We start from the raw sequence: 20,695 nt of genomic DNA on the forward strand, positions 1-20,695 counted from the left end.
TCAGCAGCTACAGCGCTGATGTTCCCCAGCCTTCACACTCTGAAACGCCCAAGCAAGAGCAAGGAGACACACAGTAGATTGATACTCAGTGCCATTGCACCTAGCATGATTTGCTATAGATTATTTAAAAGAAGCCAAATAGGAAATTCTCTCTCTAGACTTGTAAGGACTCTGCTTACAATATCCAGCATTGTAAGAGACAAAGTACAAGAAACCACCCTACCGAACTGGTAAAAGAACTAGCCTATTTCAACTTTTCTGTTAGATCTCCATCAAGCATTCCCATGGTCATCATAAGGCTTGGGAAAACAATAAGCCAAGTCCAAACACCTGGAAGGGTAATAATGAATTTGAGATGAACACTAATGACCACCATTAATTGCATTTGAAGCTGCCTGTCAGATAGTATAAATTAAACTTTCAAATACTTACTCATGTGCTCAAGTATTTGTGGGGCTTTTGCAAGCACCTGAAAGAGGGAACTGGGGAAGTCTCCATAAACCAAAGGAAAGGCTATAGCAAAGAAAGCAACATATAAAACACTAACATTAAATCAATGCTTTGTAGAGAAACATCTTACGTTAAGCTAAGCTTTATCTTAAATCATATTTAAAAGCTCGTGCAGTATACAAATCAATATTGATGCCATCTAAAATACACCACTATCATCTGCACTGATAAATGCCAGTTTCCATCCAGGACAAAGTGACTTCTTGGAAGAATTTCAAGGACTTACAATCTCTTCTGGCATCTCAGCAACTGAAGCCAAAGCTATACTCTTCTGCCAACTTCAGGCTCTACTCCAGCTCACTAAAACCAGTTTTAGATGCCATCATGTTCGTCATACAAGGAACAGAAGTAAGGTCATCAGAATAATTTTTTCATTTGATTTCCAGGCTTTTAAGTTAAGCAGATTTATTCATTTTCAGAGGATCATAGCTTATGCACAGCACACCTGGAAAAAAATGGCCAACTTGAATGAGAAAGGAACTAAATACTGGTGTCTTCATTGTTCCAACTACAGTGATGATCTCTCTCATGTTAATGTAGTCAATATTCTTTCTGGAGCTGTTCTCCTTTACAGTCTCTTTACAGTGAACAAAGAAAAGTGATGGTATATTGAGGAAACATAATTCATCCGGGAAACATAGCCTACCATATGGAAGGCAAAAATAACTTAACTGCAGCACCTCTGAAACCTCGCAAAAGCCTATCAAAATGGAGGCATTTTAACTTTTCCACTCGGAATTCAAACTTCAGGGGGAAAAAATGAAACCTGTCCTGCCCAGCCTGGTTTCCACATCCCTAAAGAGGCCCAAAACAGGCTGTGAACCATCTGCCCTTGAGTTTACATGAGGAATACAAGCCTACAACAACCATCTCCTTCCAACAGCTAACTTCTGCTCTGATATGCATAAAATACACGTTCATGTCATTCACTTGGTTTCTTTGCCTGGAGGCCTTTTGAAAACTGAATGAAAATCGGTGCTTGTAAATGGGGAATAGAAAAGCAAGGTGTCCTTAATTTCCCAGACAAGCTCAATCCTTATAGTAACATCTCGCAGCACTCTCCTAGCAAAAATACTTTGGAAGTAAATCAACACTTTCCTGAAGGCTGCTGCAATTGTGAAACTATGGCTCATACTCTCCCCTGCTTTGACTCATTCATTTGGCACAGCAGGCTGAGCTATTAAATTATGGTAGGTTTTTCTTCTATAAAGGCACCCTGAGATGTCTTGATACCATAATGCTTCCTGAAACTGATGCTAATTGATAACAGTTTCTTGGTTCCATCAGAAGTCTTAGGTCATGCTCATTTAGCATCAGGGCAGGGCACTTGAGGACTGTTCCACCTTGCCATGTTTTCCAAACACTCACACATGAACATTGAAATATTTTCAGGCAAAACTCCTCCTAGAACATTGTGTTTAAAATCTAATTCTTGATCAGTTCAGGACTCGAGTACTTTTTCCCCCATGCTATGAGGTTGGTTACTGTAGAGTCTTAGAGTCTGAAGTGCTGCTGTTGATCATGTAGGCAAAAAATATTTTAAAATGATAAAAATTGCACTCAACACTACTTTGTGATCAAACTGTCGAGGCTTTCATACAGTTACAACTAGGATGGCACTGAACAGATATTCCTGAGGTAGATCTAATAGTAAAAGGAGAGATCAAATTTTGATCCTGACAATGACAATTTATCTGCATGGCATACTTAATTCAAGTTCTTATATACATGTTTTTCCACAATTCCCGGGCTTTATTTTCCTATCCTTCTGTCTATTCCTTTCTTCTCTACTTGTTACGTGCATCTAACATTTGAACATCATCTATTTAATTTTTGTCCATTTGAAAAGGCTAAAAGCAGTGTGTTTTCCTGGAATACTCATCTAAAAGTGCTATGAATTGGTCAGAAACACCCAATACCACAAGTAAACAGCAAACCTGTGCTAAGAGATGTCTCTAGCATGGCACCTAGACAAGGGAACCAAGAAGCTATTTCTTTCAAGTTAGGAGGTATTAAATCATTCTTGTGGAGAAAGAGTGCTACCAACTATCTTGATAACATGAAGTTTAAGCAAGAGCTCAGTGTTGTCCAATAAACAGATGTCAAAGCAAAACCAGGATTCTTGTGAAAACAGAGACAAGGGACTGGCATAAGTGAAGATGCTGTGAGGGAAAGCAGAACAGATCATGAGCCTGAGCCAGGATCATGACCAATGTTCCTTGGTGACCTGTCAAAGCTATCCCTCCCATGAGCTGGCTTCAACAGGACTCATCTGACCTCACTGCTGCTTCTTGACGATAAGATTCTAAGTTCCTCCAACAATAGTAGTTTGTGTCACTGTAAGTACAATATAGAGCCTTCTAGAAAATACATTAGTCCACAAAAATTGCCTGAGTTCTGACCATCAGATTGTTTAACTGAAAGCATAAACTTAACTATCAAAACCATAATAAAATCATAAATCACAGCCATCTGTTTTCTTGGACAAAAGATCTCAATGTCTGACGCCATCAGAAGTCAGTAACAAAATAGTTCTCTGACCATTGATTTACCTGAAACTTTCACCTGTTTGACCTCGTTGCTGCAGGTTCCCGTGAAGCACAGGGTGATTATGCTACAGCATTTCCATGCAAAGAGGAAACAAGTTCTCCCAATACTTGCACACAATGGCTGTTTTCTTGTTTCGTTTCCACTCAGGATCTCATGTCATCTTGCATCTGTCTTATTACATTAGCCCTCAAAACCGACAGAAAACTCAATCTCAGTTTTCCTATCTTTGTTCAAAGGATTGTCCATGAATGCTACCTATTATGTCAGCAACAAGGCATATGGAGTGCGTGTTGTGATGCACTGACACTGGACTGTTGCCCTTTCAATAACATAAGTATCAAAACCCAGTGAAACCACAGCTGCATTTTCTATACTATTCCGTGCCAGCAGGATTACAGGAGCCCAATTAAATCAGGATGCAACCTCTTGCTGGGGTGATGTGCCCTGTCCCACGTGAGAGAGACCCCGTTGTCACGAGGCTGATGTGCATGTTGCAGGGCATCCAGCAGAGCTGTGCTGGTGGCTGTCATTCCATCGCCGCAGGAATGTCCCCCAGCCAGCATCAGGGACAGCAACAGGGCTGATGACTCACGATTATCTCATTTGCAGAGACAATCCTTTTTTGCCTGGGACCATACAATAACATCATCCTAACAGTTGTAACCCAGAGGCACCTTGGCATTGAGGCTCAACATTTATTCCATTACTCAAGAGGCATTAATTTCCCTGAGGTATTAGCAAATATTAGTATGAAATATCTCTCCACATCAGTATAAGCAGTAAAGTTGTTCTGAACTTTGAAGACTGGATTTTTCTAGCTTTTAAACAAACATTTTGGATCTGCTTGGAAATGTTATGAACATGCACAAGCACATTCACACATACCCCATCAGAATTTGAATAGTAGGGGGTATGTACTTTTCCAGAATTTACAGTACAACTATTTAGAGAAATATATTGAAACTGGCAGCTGATAAATTAAAACCAGCTAGGAAAATATAAAACATCCTTTGTTGACTCTTCTCCAGGTCCATTTCCAGCAGATAATGTACTACTATGATTGTAAAAATAAAAAGATTATTTTCATCCTAGTTTCTTAGAATTCAGTGTCAAATATAACAGCCCACCTGAGAGATGTGAAACCTTAATTCCCTACTTGTTTATAAAGAACTTACAGCCTGGGTTATGACCAAGGCAAGCTTCCTGTTCACTGCCTGGCTAAAGTACCCCTATAGTGACCCGGGGGAGGTGAATGTGTTGGAGAGTGATTCTCTCCAATATACAGTCAGATCTCCTCAGTATGATTTGCAACTCACCAAAACTATTTCTGAAGTTTGTTGATGACCCTAAACAATACTTCATCACCAACTCAAATAAAAATAGTAACAGCCAGATAAAGCTGTGATACATCCTAAATGACCAGTAAATATTTGTGAACTTGAGCTTACATTTTGTTTCTTGGTTACACAGGACATTTGGCTGCAGAAAACTTGAAAACATAACCACAGTATACCCCAGGGGCTTCAAACCTGAAAAGCAAATCTAAGGAGTTTCAAATATCATAATTTTAAAAATAACTAAGTCAAAATAGACAAATACTTCAGTATGAAATGCAGTCAAATTGGACTGACAAAAGTATATCTTCCTTGAGCAGTATCAAATATGGTATTCTTTAAGTTCAACAACTAAGCTCCAAAATCTTTTCTGGTTTAACTTTGCCACATTGCTCCTTAGAAGAGGCCTCACTTTCCTTGCACAGACAACTTTGCATGGGGGAGCCAAAAGAGACTTCCCAGCCACACTACTCTTCATACCAGTTCCTGCCACCCACAGAAAGGTTCGGTACCTGCCATAGTGACAATGACAGTGTCACCTGCTATCAGAGATGTGGTCCTGCCAGAGTTAGCAGTCTTCAGTCCTGGTGGGACACCATGGTGGGATGCAAGCAGTTGGGAAAACATGGTAGCTGCTGACTCACCGCCTTACAGAGTTCCCATACAAACGAAACAAAATCCCTGACAGAACTTTGACAGAGCCCAGGGCCAAAGGTGAGAGGCATGGACACTCAAATCATTCTGTCTTCCACAAAATAAGCCACTGGGACAGAAGTGTCAGACCCTGCTACTCCTATGTATGATTTAGTATGGGAAGAAAAAAAAATTAAAATAATACACATTATCTTCTTTGATAATGACAAGAGCTTTATGGCAACAGCAGGTAAGGGCCTTGGTTGTTGAAAACTTCCAAGTTTCAGAATAGAGGTACTATAATTCATGTTACTGGTGGATTAGCCCCGATTCCTTAAGGGGAAATGGTGACCTGATAGTCTTCTCTCTCCTAAATCATCAGGTCAAATTCTGTCAGGGAAGAGCTGACAAACTCATGGCCATTATTCAGGGATGAATATAAGCATGAAGGTACACTAAAGTTAATGAAAAGAAGATCACATTCAATGAAATAACAATTAATTTTGTCATTATAGGAATTAGTATAAAAATATCAGAATCAGGACTTACAAGGGATTTCACCTCTAAGTTAACCTGTATTGGGTTAAATGATCTACATAATCTGATTTACTTTCAGCCCTGTATGTTACTAAATTGTAATCATTAGAAACCAGGAAATATGATCCTAGGCTAATTCAAGAGATCTGGATTCACACTAAACTGTATATTGAAATATATGGTATCATGGCCATAAAAGAAAGCACTCAGATAGTCAGGTCACACATCTTCATTTGTGCCACGGTTTATAGAGGCACGTTTGCCCCTGCATTCTATCGATCTAGCAGGATGTGTTTTTATATTACACATGTCTCTACATTTAAAGAACATTACATTAAAAATGAAATCAAGAGGAAATGTGAGGGCTGAGATTGCCCCATGCATTTTTCATTTGCCCACTAATATGCCTTACCAGTCTTATTCAGGAACACCTAGAAATAACATCAGAACTAGTGCTGGAACTTGTTAATTCCTGGGAATCAACTCAAAGATGTAACCTCAAAATAATATACCTGAGACTAACAGAGGACTCTGCCTTGTTTTTCCTGTGCATTGAGTAAGCTCAGAGTCCTGTAAATGCAAGAATATGCAATTACATATACAAATACTCTGAACAAAGGGGGTTAATTCAGACTGAAAAGGTAAACTCGGTTCCTGTTTTGAGTGCCTAATACTATAGTACTGTTCTTTAATGTAGTCTCTTCCATTCTTAACCTTTTTTGAGTTAAATTTTCAGAATTGTACCACATGGAACCACATTGAGTGCTGCATAAGTTACCACGAGATTTTAAACGGCTGAAAACAACCATTTCAAAGGAAAATAGTCTGTTGGTCTAGTTAGTGTAGGTAGCCATGACATATTATAAATATACAAGGCACCAAGCATATTAGCACAACTTGGTTTTCCTAAAAAAAACCCCAAAAAACCACAAAACAAAGTTGAGCTCCAAAACAAGAACAGCACACAACAAAATAGGTGCCATAACTCATATCTGGTTTTTAACTTTGAAATTTGATCATCATTTGAACTTAAAAAGGACTAGAATGTTCTCAAAATCATCCTGGCAAGTAAAAGGAGAAATGGATGCTAAGTCCTGGCCAGCCCAATAGAAATTCACTCTGCAGCAAGAGGTCCACGACCTTCTAATATACTGCATGGCCCTAAGGCTCTGTAGAGTGCAAAACATGTTATGGTCAAATGGACTTCTCTGGAATTTTAGCAGAAAGTCTTCAGAAAGTGCTGAGTGTGCCAGTTCCTTTAGTTAGAGGCTTAACAAGCAGGCAGATCTGGGTTGATTTTTCAAGAAAATGGGAAAAATCCTTTCTTCCCTCAGGTCTCTGTTCAAAATGCCAGGTCATGAAAGTGTTTCAAAGTATACACTGACAGAGGACCTCTTACCATTTTTTTCTAGAAGATACCTTACCTATATGAAAGTGCAAAATATTATATAAGGTTTACCTGGGGAGAAGAGACAGGGTCTCTGTCACAGTTACCCATTACCTAGCACAAGGCTCTGACTGCACTTTCTCCAGTACAAACAGCAACAACAGCACGAGATAACAGTAAACTCAATTCTACCTATAATGCACATATTAAAAATATTATAAAAGTAGTATTTTTTTTCTCTTGGTGTTGCAAATCCAATCACCAAGGACAGTTTCGTATTTATTTTTCCTCGTTTTCAGATAGAAGGAAATATATCTGTTTTGGTGAAATACTGCCTACCTTTACTCACATGCATAGAAATAATATAAACCCTTAGAAGTTCATTATGCTATTCCTTTGTGCCTTGACTTCCATGAACTTACAGAGCAGGAATCAGAGCCCAGGGGGAGAAAGACAAGAGAAATTTAAAGTGCCTAAAGCAGATAACTGAAAGTAGGTTACCATCGTATTTTTAATTTATGCATATTACGAGCTGAGCTGACAGTCATATATGTCTGCTATTATCAACGGCTAGGCAGTTTTCTCTTTTAAGTTAGCACTGTCAGATAGGCTACCTGGAGTCTCTTTCTATTTGTTTGGGCTGTGGAGCATCCTGTATTTTAGCTCAGAGAAATTTGTCTTCCTTGGAATTTCTCTAAGGCGGCATATCTGAAGGAAACAGTTTCTTGTTTCTAACTCATGGCAACTCAGAGCAACTCAACACAGCTGTTTCAGTTTTGTTAGCAGATCGAGCAGCGTTTAACTAAAACTGAGAGCTCAGTGAATACAAACAAGGCCTCACCAGGTGGTGTTTGATGCAGGGCAATAGTTCAGCAGGCTCACCACTCATTAATTGGAAGAGAAAACTTTGAAATATTGGCTATTGTCCCTTAGATTCTGACAAACAAAATTCATGGGATCCAATCTGAAATGATCTTTTTTTCCATTACACTTACTGGCCTGGAATATTGCCCGGTTAACACCTGGCAGAAACTGGTTTGACTGATCCAGGTAAACAGAAATCAGGTAAGTCAAGGCTCTATCAACCTACAATCAACAATTTTACAGGTCTAGTATTTCTAAGTTAAACCAGACCTTTTCATCTCTCCTATAATACGTCTCATGTAAACTAGGCACAGCCAGTCTCTCCACCAATAAATCAACCATTGAAGGAGTAACAAAATATATACAGCTAAGGCACAGACAGAACAAAAGATTGTGATTGAAAGAGAAACCGTGCAGTGAACCTAAGAAGTCAATTTAGAGAGTCTTGACATGTTTCATCAACATGTACTGGGGAAGTGCTCCCGTGGGGAAGGTGGTTTTGTCTCAAGTCTTTTATACTGGTTCCTCAGCAAATGCTTTGCATAAGGCATCCCTGAATGAAAGGAATGTCTGGTATATTAAAAAGCTGCAATGCTTTAACTGTTGATGATGGAGACTTTAAGAAATGAAGTCATAGGGCAGAGAGTTGTAGGGATGTTGACCTACAGGGTGTTGACTTCTGCAGCCAGTGCAGTCCCCAGGCACGCTGGCAGGCTGGGTCTCCTGGAGGTGCCCCTCCAAGTTGTGGTGCCATAGATGAAGCCTGATAAGAACTCTCTATAAAATAGTAACTATTTATATATTATTTTGGAGGGAATTTTATCTCCACCCTGCTGACCCCAATCCCAGCTCTGGGATCATTTGTAGAAGTGCTGAACTCACTTTTTTCAAAGGATGCTGTGTGTCTACACGGAAAAGATGCTTAATGTCAAACCAAATCAAACAAGAAATTTCCTGTCTGGAACAAACCATACATATCTTTCTATGCCACCAGCCAGAAAACACAGAAAAGCACATGTCCAGTGTACCTGAGACTGGCTTGATAGAGTCTTCCAAGACGCTAAGCGGGTAATCACCTGTGGTGAATCTACTTTATTTTGCACGCCTAACACAATAATTCTTAACAAGATTCCACAGATTAGAGGACATGAAATTAAGCAGTTTGCAGTGAAATACAATGTTAGACATTAAGCTGACAGTCCTCAGTACCCACCAGCTAAGATGCTAGTGGGAAACAGTGTCAGAATAATAAGACATTCACAAGAAAGGGATATAGATTAAGTCTCTTTAACCTCGTTAACTGTGTTAAGAAAACACTGGTTGTCACCTGCTGACATCTTGTTCAGTAGAAAACTGAAAACAAGAATGCCTGCTCTGTCAGAACCGATTTCCAAGTCACTGGGGACTTGAAGAAGTTTAAGTAGACAGAGAATGACAAGAAGCTCTAGCACAAACCAACTGGAACCACATTATCAGAGCATGAAGTTAAGAATATTAACTTCTTCTAAGGTATTAGACAAGAACTCTCAAATCTCAACCCAGAAGTAATTTTAAAGGACCTACTGCCTTCAGTATCTTCCATTTTGGAAGGCTTTAACCTCACCTAACTGTCCCACAGATCCCAAATTTGTGGGTGTTAGCTTAGGAGTTTTGCTCTATAATATTAATCGAACTATTTGCTGGATGTTCTCAAAGTTATTTTGCTCTGTGCATTCATTGTGAATCCTATCCAGTCTTTTAAAATACATCCTGAAATGCCACTGTTACCTGCATCAGCAACATACCTATCTCCTTCAAACTTCCTGTGATTACTCATGAGAGAGAACTCCTGAAAACAGTTTTCCCTCCAGGAAATGCTTGAATAAGATTGAAAAAAAGTTTCTATTGATTATTGCCATAAGAAACCTGCAGTGACTTCATAAAGATGATTCAGAGCTCAGCTTAGGCAGGGTGACTTAATGTCACTACACAATCCTACATGAGTAAGAATTCAAAATATCTCCACTATGTGATCACACTAAAAATTTGTCCTCTGAACTTTTCTTTTTTTACTTCCAACTTCCTCTCTGAACTCTGAGGTACACTTTCTGCTTGTCTACATCTTATTGTACTTCTTTATATAATTCCTCTCTCTACTATGTTAGCCTTCTGCAATCAACTGTTCAAGTGCTTCCCTGCAGACTTCACAATACAGACGTAAAACCACTAAGGCTGGCATGAAGCACAGCGAAGGGACCTGCATGGGAGTAGTGAATGCTATCCAGGAGGACATCCTCAGGGCAGGACAAGCTCAGTCCTTGTCTATGTCCTGTCCAACAGTCACCTTTCCAGTACCAATACTGAGTGAAATGTCAGGACTGACCTAAGATGTCTTACCTGTATAGGGCTCATCAGGATCAGCTTCCTGAGGAAGTTAGGGTCCCAGGCCTATGTTGTTTCTTAGACTTTGGTACTGGGTGGCTACAGATGAGCTGCAAGTCTCAGAGCAGTGACAGAGTGGCCCAGAGCCTGTTGACAAAGCCCACAAGAGTGGCCTTATTGCTCCAAGCTGTGCAGTGAACCTGGGAAAGTTGTTTTGCTGCCGTCCGTGACCCAGTACAAATTGACAAACAGCTCATAAGGCTCAGCCTGCAATCTACATAGTCAGCACACAAAGCCAGTCCCAGGTCTTAGAGCCTGCAACATTTGGGACAGGAGGGATGATTGAGTTTAAAGGCCAAGGGAACAGAATCAGAAAATTTCTTTCCCAAATAGAATGTGTCATCTATTTTGTTTTTCCACTGCAGTGAGAAGATACTGACTCCCCAGCTAATAGTAGAAGGGTTTCATCAGCTGCACTGGGCTCCAGTGAATAAACTCAATGATTTTGTCACCAGCCAGCTGAGCTCAGAGCCTGGCTGAGGCAGCTGCTCAGTGTCTCCACTGTGCGAGTGGACATGCTCTGAAACGCAGCATCTGGCAGTGACAGTTTTCCCTTTTGCACATCATCTGCTTCACTGCTCTTGCATAAGGGTGATCTAAAGCTTAGCAAAGACTCGTAGCTGGAAATATCACACACACAAAATAATTACAGTAATGCTCTTTCATTTGCAGAAAGCAATTCATTAGCTACCCAAAAGAGCTGAATGACTCAAGAAACACAGCTAACAATAAGCATTTAAACCATCCAGAACCAAAAAGCAGAGCTATGGTGCCTTAACAGGGGTGGAGTATTTCTTATTTACATAGTTTTTGTGGCAAAAACACTACTACTACTTGCTATCTAGATGCCATAAAAAGAGTTCACTACAAGTATTAGCATGGCATACTGTACTATTGTTGCTCCAGTGCAAAAAAACTTATGATTTATCTTTCTGTAATACAAATGCAGTGTTGTTAGTGGAAATAACTCAGATCTATTGCCTTTAGTGTTGCATGAACATTACCACATACTCTCCATTCTCAGAATTATTATTATGGTTATTTCTCTTCTCAAAAGAGAATCAGTGAAAAACACATTCCCTATTAGATACCCCAAAGGTGGATTTGTGATATCAAGTAAGTTGCCCAGAGTCAGTAGCTGGGAACAGAGCTCAGAGTCAATACATACAGACCTGGACCACAGTATTTGACAGTGAGGAGGAGACAAAGGAAAGTTTCACCTGTCTGCTGGAAGTTGGCAGAGAGCCCCAGATAAGCTTAGCTGTGTGTATTCCTCATTCTCTGTAATGTGCAGTCTTCACAAAGCATGCACTACCTGACCTGGATGAAAATCAGTTAGCAGGCTACTTCATCTTGAGTCAGTTTGATGTTTTCTCATTAAACCTCCATCCCTTGAAAATCATAAATGTGTAATTCACTCTGATTCTGCAGGTGTTAGTCAGGCTTCTAGGCCTGTGGATGAACTGATGGTAGTATTTGGAGAACTTCAGTAACATTGCTGGGTTAGTGTTCTGGGTCATTAGTCTAATAAAATGCACGTCTCAGGACAGAAACAAGCAAGCACAAACATTTTCTCAATCAAGGAAAACAGCCAACGTGGTCAGTGACAGACACTGGAACATAAAATGAGAAGGTATTCAATGCTAGAACAGTATAAAGACAATGCAATGAAGAAAAATAAAACTGAATCCTGGTCTGTATGCCTGGATAAACTGCTTTGCTTAGACTCTTTTATTCAAGGCTCACACTTTCAAGCCTAGCATCCAAAAGTCCTGCAACTCAGTATGTAGTATACAGCTCAGTCCATTTCCCCTGGAAGGCTTAGTGTAACAACTTGCTTATGATGCTCTTTCAGTGTTTCCAGGCAGGCTGCAAACTCATTTCTGTGATACATATAGCATATTGCCACCCCATGGATACTACCACAAGCTGTAATGACACACACGTGTGGATCAGGATCTTATGAGCCAAATCAGTGTCATCACTTGTTTACTGTGATGGTTCCTGCTAGCTGCAGCAAAGCTTGCCTTAGACTTATGATGAGCAAAGTCATATGCACATAACTACCCACGATAACACAGTTTGTCTCTTCAAGAGTTCGAGGAGCATTTGGACAAGGCTCTCAGGCACATGGCGTGAGCCATGGGGATGGCTCTTGGGGCTGTCTTGTGCACGGCTGAGTTGGACTTGATGATCCTTGTGGGTCCCTTCCAACTCAAGATATTCTATGATTCTATGATGTGTGTGCAATATATATGTGTGTATATGTATATATATGAAACTGTGAGTTGAGGTGTTAAGAAAACTGCAAGCATTAGGTTTATTATTTAGTAAATATAAGAGTATTTACAGATTATGTTATTACAGAGCATGGGAGAAGTGTTATAATATTAAACCAAATCCCTTTCATCATTAAAAAAGGTTGATTTTTGGCTAATGGCAGTAGACTTCAAAAAAATGTGCGAACCCTCACAAAGCTTTCACAGAGCCTTCAAATATTTTTTTATCAGACTAACACTGATTGGTAGTACCTTTAATATCTTTCTTTCCTGACAGATGTCAGTATTCCTTCCCTCTGTATGCTTTTACTCTTTCACTCCCTCAGAAGCAATAAAAACCTTCTGCACTTTGATAATAAACCTTTATTATCAAAGGTTTATTTATTTGAGCTATTTTATATAGCTCGAATATAAATTACCTTGTAATAAAGCAAGTGTTAGCCAGATCAAAAAAAAAAAATCAATTAATCAGTAAGGATTATTAGTCAATCATGTAACTAATTAAAATCATTGATTGATAAACACAGCACAGCAACAAAGTTATCTTACTCCTAACCCAGCAAAATGATCTGCCTGCTGCACATGCAGATAGTATGGGATAACCTGCTTACAGATAAGTCTGCAACTGCTGACCAATCTATTTTTACTTAGTAGTAGTATTTCCCCAGCTCAGCAGTTCTGACAGATCACAGCTTTGAGTCTGAGACATTTGTGAACCATCTCTTTGTTAGTCACAAATAGCAAAGTGCACATCGATAAATCACACCCTTTGTCTCTTTCTTTTCCCTCCCCCACACAGTTGCTGCTTTTTCTTGTCAAACCAACCCAGGCTGAACACTATTAACCTGGAAGAAATTCTAAAGAACAGATCCTATGTAATAGAAAATGACCTCAAATAATTAACATTTTTGAAGTGGTTTTTATCTGAATTTTGTCCAAGGTACATAAATCATCATTCAACTTTCCTCTTCCTGGCAGTGCACTTAGACATAGCAAGTCTTAAAATGATGACATCACCATCCCATGATCCTTCATTATAAGTAATTAAAGCAGTAATATGGCTCCTCTCATGCAGTAATCATCAACCAGACTTATTCATATGAAATCTCAGGCACAGTGCACCTGAGGTGAATCAAAAGAGCACAGGACTCAATGTTTTTGGTGAACTGCTGGTACTTTTGTGTGAATTTATTGCTGCTGAGAGAGTAGTGTATGTTAACATGCAGGGAGACTAAATTCTGCTATTAATCCATGAGACAGGCACTGCAGAGGTAATAATAGATTTCCTATTCACGTACAGCATCAAGGCCGTAACAAGGAAGGAAGGGAGGACTTAGTTTAGTCTGTGCCTCTTTAGATTTTGGCCTGTCTCATAAACACACTGGCAAAGCTATCAACATTAATGTCTGGATAATATGTTCAGTGGCGGGGACAATACCCAACAGGAACTCTGTTAGACACTCAAACACCTTTCTGCAAAGGCTAATGATGACAAAAACTATCTTATGCTTTGGTCCAAAACCAATAAACTAGATCAGCTACACAATAGCAGCTTACCCTCTAATGATGTAGCCATTACAGGTTTTTGAACTGTTATTGCATGAATTCCAGACCGTTATTTTAACTCATTATGGAGCTTCAAAATATGCACTGCTATTTTCTACATAGCAAACAATAAAGCATTTGTCTGCCACAGGCAACTGCGACACAATCCATCACATAATATTTTAATTCACATCCCACTTGGCAATCTCATCTATGTCTTTCTCTTTAAGAAATACTGCAAAATATGGTCCAGTTTAGGGGACTCCTTGGAAAGCCCCATTCCAGCCTTAGTTGCTTCCGTGCAGGCAGGAGTTGATAGTCCCCACTGCTGCAGACATATTCATACTGCCGCTGTTCTGTATATCTCTTTTTTCTGTCCCATTATGGGTTCCACTAACCTGGCATAACTAATACTATTTATGCTACTGAGTTTAGTTAGGCGATTATCATGGTTAGACCAAAAATTTTGTGCAAGTAGACCAACCTGCACTGATATTTGCAATAAGCACGATAGATATGCAACCAAAAAAGGCATCTAGGAAAAGAGAAGAATATTGATAAAGAATTTTTCTTTATCCATAACTCTGGTTGTGACAAAAAAATTCTGGATTACAACTATGTCTTTTTATTGCTTCCACAATTTACTAGATTAAATGATTCTCACTATTCAAGAAATCTTGGAGGAATGGCTATTCAGAACCTGATCATCTAGAATAACACCTTCATTTCTTTGGCTATGGTGATTCAAACTACCTGCACATCTGCCCCACACCTACTTTTGTCTTCCAAGCCTATGTCCTGCCTCCACCCATCCTGAATCCACACGATGGCACTACACCACACCTGTGTCAAAAAACACCAAAGAAACAGAGCTTAGAGCTCAGCATTCAAAAGAGGAGAAGCCTTGCCAAAACTAGATGTCAGTTAGAATTTACCTTGCGTCACTAAGTAGAAGGCTTCTTTTTAACCTTCTCTCCAGCTGGGAAATGCAAATAGAGGCAAATCTGAGAACACAGGGAGGATCTTAGGGGTGTGGTCATGGTTCCTCAGGTACGATCAGCTTTGGCAGGGTCCATAGAATCATAGAATCTAAGAAACACTGTCCCATTTCATCTGAAAACAATGAAAAGAGAGAAGGAAAAAAAAAAAAAAGACAGAAACCTTTCATACAGTGAAAATGATGAAGTGCTTACTGACTTTCTCATCAGTCTTTTTAGATAGGTAATGCATGATTCCTTCCACATTCTTCGTTCTTCTACAAAGGTTACACAGTCGATCCCCTGTTCCAGAGAAAGATCAGACATGACTGTCATTCCTAATATTTGTATAACTACTTCTTGAAAAAAATAGAAATTACAGAGTCTGGCTAGGCTTTCTCTTCTAATACTTCATTTCCTCAATATTAGAGGATAGATGTTTTTCCTTATATCAAATGTAAATTTTCCATGCTGCAATTTAATCTATTTTGCTTTACCAGCTGTATTCCCACCTATCTACAGTGTACAAAACATATAGTTTTCCTGTCTTTCTATCTACATTCCACTTATTAGATCCATCATTATATTGACGTGATTTTACAGAGAAAAAATTTACTAGAGTAAATTTTAAGAGTAGACAGAGAAGCATTATAAGAAGAGCAAGCAAGCAAACCACCTTGCCAACTTGTTTTCATATTACTTTAAAAAAAAATCTTTGTAAAAAACCCTGCTCCCAAAATAGTATCATAGGAATAATGCTACCTGGAAGGATAAAAAATTAATATCTAATGTAGGATTCAGAAGCACATATTATTAGTTCCCCTTCAGTTTCATCTTCCTCTATTCAGAAAAACATATTTCCGTGGATAGCTGTATTTTACCACTACCCAACAAAAGGTTGGCTAAAGAGTATTTGATCTTTCTGACCAAAACTATAACTGATTGACCTTTTGCCTTGATACAAAAATTATCATCTTTTCTGTCCTATCATTATCATCTCTTAATTAATCCAATACAAAGGGTTGCTTAATTAGTTAACTCCTCTATTTATTTTATCTGTTTACCAAGGAAAAAAAATCATTAAAAAATTTTGGACTGCAGGCCTTAAAGTGTGATCACCTCTGTAAGATTAATGTGCAGATATATTCAGTTTTGTTATGAAATTTATAGATAATATTTATATAATATTTTCTAATTAGAATTGTAATCCATTTTCTCTCTGTGTGAAGAACGTTAATAAAAAAAGGGTTTATATTTCTTTGTTTGAATGAACATTCAGTTACAATTCTGTTTTATTTGTTCAGACTGCTGACATTTTCATGGTCTTTTATTAAAGACCTGATTAACCTGCAGAAAGAGCATGATGTTTGTACAGAGCTTATGTTCTCTAAGCCTACTTCACACCCACATATTGCCTTCTGTTAGGGGAACACCAGTAATGTCAGCATCCCCTATCATATGACAACACCTTCAGAGGAGTGACCCCTCTGTCAGTGCAGTTTCCCCCGTGTCTGTGAGTGCTTCAGCTCAGCCTGAATCCTGAGCCTTAGCAGTCCCAGGAGACAGCGTTTTCCAACCAGCAAGGTACACATTGACCATCTGAATCTTCACAGTGCTCTGAGTGCGAAGATTATACACATAAAAAATATCAGGGCAGAACAAGAAGGTTTGTCTTTCAGAATCAGCAGGATAGCAACCTGTAATACCATCCAATTCTTTACAGACTAGTGAGTGTTGGAGTCGTTGGGAGCCAAATTATTTAAGGTATTGTAACAATGATCAACTTACAGTGCATACATATACCTAAATACGTTTCAAAACTATACAGGAGTATACAACACACACACACACACAAAGAGTTAGATAAAATTACATACCATATTTTTTAAAGCTTTACCCTAGAAAATGCTAGATATGAGATAAACCAGATATTAAACCAGAGCTGAATTCGATCTTAGTCAAAAGGGTATATTTGCCTGTGTTCAGTTTTGAGTAACATCTATATCAGATTGGCACTCATAGTCCATACAATGACCTTTTTAAAATTCATTTTTAACATTTGGTTTTATATAAGCGGAAGAAAACTTCAGCCCAGATGCTGCCTTTAAAGGAGTGCATTTGTACTACAGAAGGGAGGAAGATGGGAGGAAGCACCTCACGAGGCCATAGTTGTTATTCAAAAGAAAACAGACCATCTATGTTATTCAAAAGGTATAAAAATCTCTCTAGGATGTCAAAAGCAAGTTCTACTCACAGAGAATTAACCTTAAAGAAACAGCTGGATGCAACTTAAAACATCATGGTATGTTGCATAAATGTGAAATTTGGGATTAAAATGTTGTTTAATGCAGTTGATTAATGAAAATGGTTTTGTTTTTATTACGGAAAAACACGTGCTCCTAGTCCTGGCTGGTAACTGAAAAGTATAGAAATAGCAGAGCAGCTATCTCTGATGTCTAGAATAGGGCAGAATATTTTGTGGCATGTTGAAAAGGCTTTTCTTGCCCAGCTGGTTTTAAATGATACCAGCTACAAAGTCCTTTGGACTTTAATCATTCCAGCAAAGGAGAGAAGGTTTGGAAGAGTTTAATACCTAACTCTTAATCTGGTTGCTCTCTGTTCTAAGGATGCAGGCAAAAGGCTGTTTCAGTCTAATAACTTTTTCATTTCTGAATTCTGCCTCTCAGAGCAACAAAACAACAATGTTGTTCTGCTCAGTTACAGAATGAGACTAAGAAATGCAATAGCAAATCTTGGAGGGTAAATATTAAAGCTACCTTCCTCTCTGTTCAGCCAGGGCTGCAGTCAAATACACGTTGAGTTCTGCTGACAGTGCCTTCATGCTGGCTCTAAGTGACAGCAAGGAGAATAACAGGAGAAATATCTGTAGGCTTGTCATGTACTAATATCCTTTTGATAATGCAAACTGTTAATCCTAACCCAGGTAAAGAGAAGAAAAGAAATTGGGTTCTTATCTTAAAGAGTCCACATTGGCCAGATGAACACTTCAAGGTCATTCAGTATCGCTATAAACAAAACAAACCCATCGGCTCTATTGTGTTGCTAAAGTCCCATCTGACTGACACCATTTCCACCAAACATAACCAATTTATTTTTGTTTTAAGCTTTAATTAAGTATTATAGATTGAACTAAAGTAATTAATAACTTTAAAGTACACTGACCCACAGAGAGCAAATACCTCAATCAGGTGAAGCCTGGGGAAAGAAAATGCATGAACTAAAATAAAACAATTCTGTTCCCTCAGTCTCTCCTAGTAAATCAAAGAAAAGAATTTTTATATTAATTGGCAATGAGTCTATGTCTAGTCTGACTGCTGACACAGTTAGTCATAATAATAAAAAACATGTCTGTGGGAAGTGAAAATGCAGTTTGAATGTTAATAACGCCTTCATTTTCTGTTCTGATTGATTAGTTTAAATAACATTCGAGCAGCAATGTCCCTGCCTCAATTTCTTATCCTGGGAAAATCACAAAAATCAAGTAACATGAGTTAGTAATGCATATAAGTGACTGCCTGTATAGGGAGATCCATTTCAGAGACAGTTCTCAAAAATACATAATTATGATTAGGTGGGAAATGATTGCAGAACAAGTTTCAATTTCTGAACATTTTTCCATTCCACACTGCTTACATTTATCACAGGTAGAATTTGCTTAGCAAACACGGTATGGAAAACACTACTTAGAACAATCTGGCAGGTAAAATTAAAATGTCCCAAAAAAATTAAGTACTCAGATGACATTTTAAAAGGATAAACAGATATTATATTCTAACTTTTTAATGAGAAACTTCAAAAGAGTAAGCATAAATTAGTTAAATCTCTCCAAAATCTGACTTAGCTTGCTGATGCACACAAAAGCCAATATTGGTGAACCAAGTCTGTGTATTAGGTTTGCATTTCATTCCAACTCTTTGTGCACCACATCTTTTATATATGTTTAACAGATTTACATTTCCATTTTCCAAACAGCTGAGGAGATATTCTGTTATTAAAAATAGGGGGGTTTGTGTTCTGACACTGGAACCCCCAATTTCAATGTTTTTATCATATATTAAATGTGAATGACTGCTGCTCGTGAAGTTCATGGAATTAAACTTGTGCTTATACATTTGTTAAAGGCCTCATAGGGCATTTGATTTCTTATTAATATGGAATGAAAAAGCTTAACATAATTCATAACCCATTAATAATTCCTGTTACATTACCAGAGTCATTGCTCGCAAATAACAAATATCTTCAAACACTGAAGCCCAAGAGGCAAAATAAATCATTGGCTACTTGCTGTTTATTCTTCTCTATAGGAAAAAGTAGTTCCTCAAAATATTAGTGCATCTGAGAGATGTACCTAGTAGGCTTGCAAAGAGAAGCTGAGCATGTAAACTTAGGCATTTGTTTCTTAGTTTAAAGGGAAGTAGGTGCCTAAAAATGACAGCATTCATACCTTAAAACTATAAAAGTCAAACACTTTGCTCACTCTTGGGATTAAATAACACTGCACATACAAACATGAAAAATCTGGAAGAAAAAAATCTTTAGAAGTAGAAACATGAAAGGATGGCATGCAGCAATATGCAGATAAAGCCCTATTTCCCATATAGAAAAAGAGGAATCAAGAGGGAAGCGATCCTTGTTGTGAAAGATTTGAAAACTGATAGATTATTTACATTTTTCTTTGCTGAAGTCAGTGCTGGAAATCAGATTCACATATTTTGCCCACTCCCTCTCTTGGGGCTGAGCATCAACAGCATGGTGCTGTGTACTCAGAGTATTGAATTATGACCTACTACAGAAACAGTATATTTGGCATCAAAACTTGATAAATTGCAAATTGATATCCATGCACGGATATAAGCAGAGTTTTTCCAAATGTGTCCAGAGGAGATTTTGAATTAAGCAAAAATGATGATCAAAAATGATCCCTGACTTCCCTTGGAAATATACACCCTATTTTCTATGTGGTTCATATTAAAAAGCACATAAAATACATCAGAGAACAGCCTTTTCACTTATTTGGATGAATATCGTAGCATATTAGATGAACAGAGGTTTATTCACACAGCAGTTATTTTTCAGTAAGCCAGACTCTTTTGGGAACAAGCTTACGACCCTCACTGCTGAGAGCTCCTGCACAATTCCTTTACTTCAGCAACAGATAAATGATTTAGCTTCAGTGTCCTCTCCAAGACAAATGGAAGACTGGCCACTCTGCCAGAACTTCAAATCAACATCACATAACATCAGTCTCAGAAGGACAGAAAAGAAACAAATCATTGTAGTCACAGAGGGCAGAGGTGTGACAAAGAAAAAAACCCCATCAGACTGATAGTGGAGAACACTGATAAGTCACATTTAGATTTACATTTCTCAGTGCAGGAGAGAAAAGTGCAGAAAACCACTAAAGTGCACAGTAGCAATATCTGGGTTCGTTGACATTAAAAAGACCAGCAAAATGCATGGAACTGGATCTTCAAGCACATGTACCACAGCATTGCTGCAGTTAGGCAAAGAGTTGTGTTGCCTCCACACTTGCTAAGGAGTTTTCCTTGGAGCTGAATGCTTCAGCTTTAGGAGGAGGTATACAGTCAGCTTTAACTTGTGCCATTAACAAAGACCAGTGAGGCAAGTACCAAAATT

The sequence above is a fragment of the Pipra filicauda genome, unplaced genomic scaffold (assembly GCF_003945595.2).
Source record: "Pipra filicauda isolate LSUMZ 115617 unplaced genomic scaffold, ASM394559v2 scaffold430_size1018388_pilon, whole genome shotgun sequence".
NCBI classification, from domain to species: Eukaryota; Metazoa; Chordata; class Aves; order Passeriformes; family Pipridae; genus Pipra; species Pipra filicauda.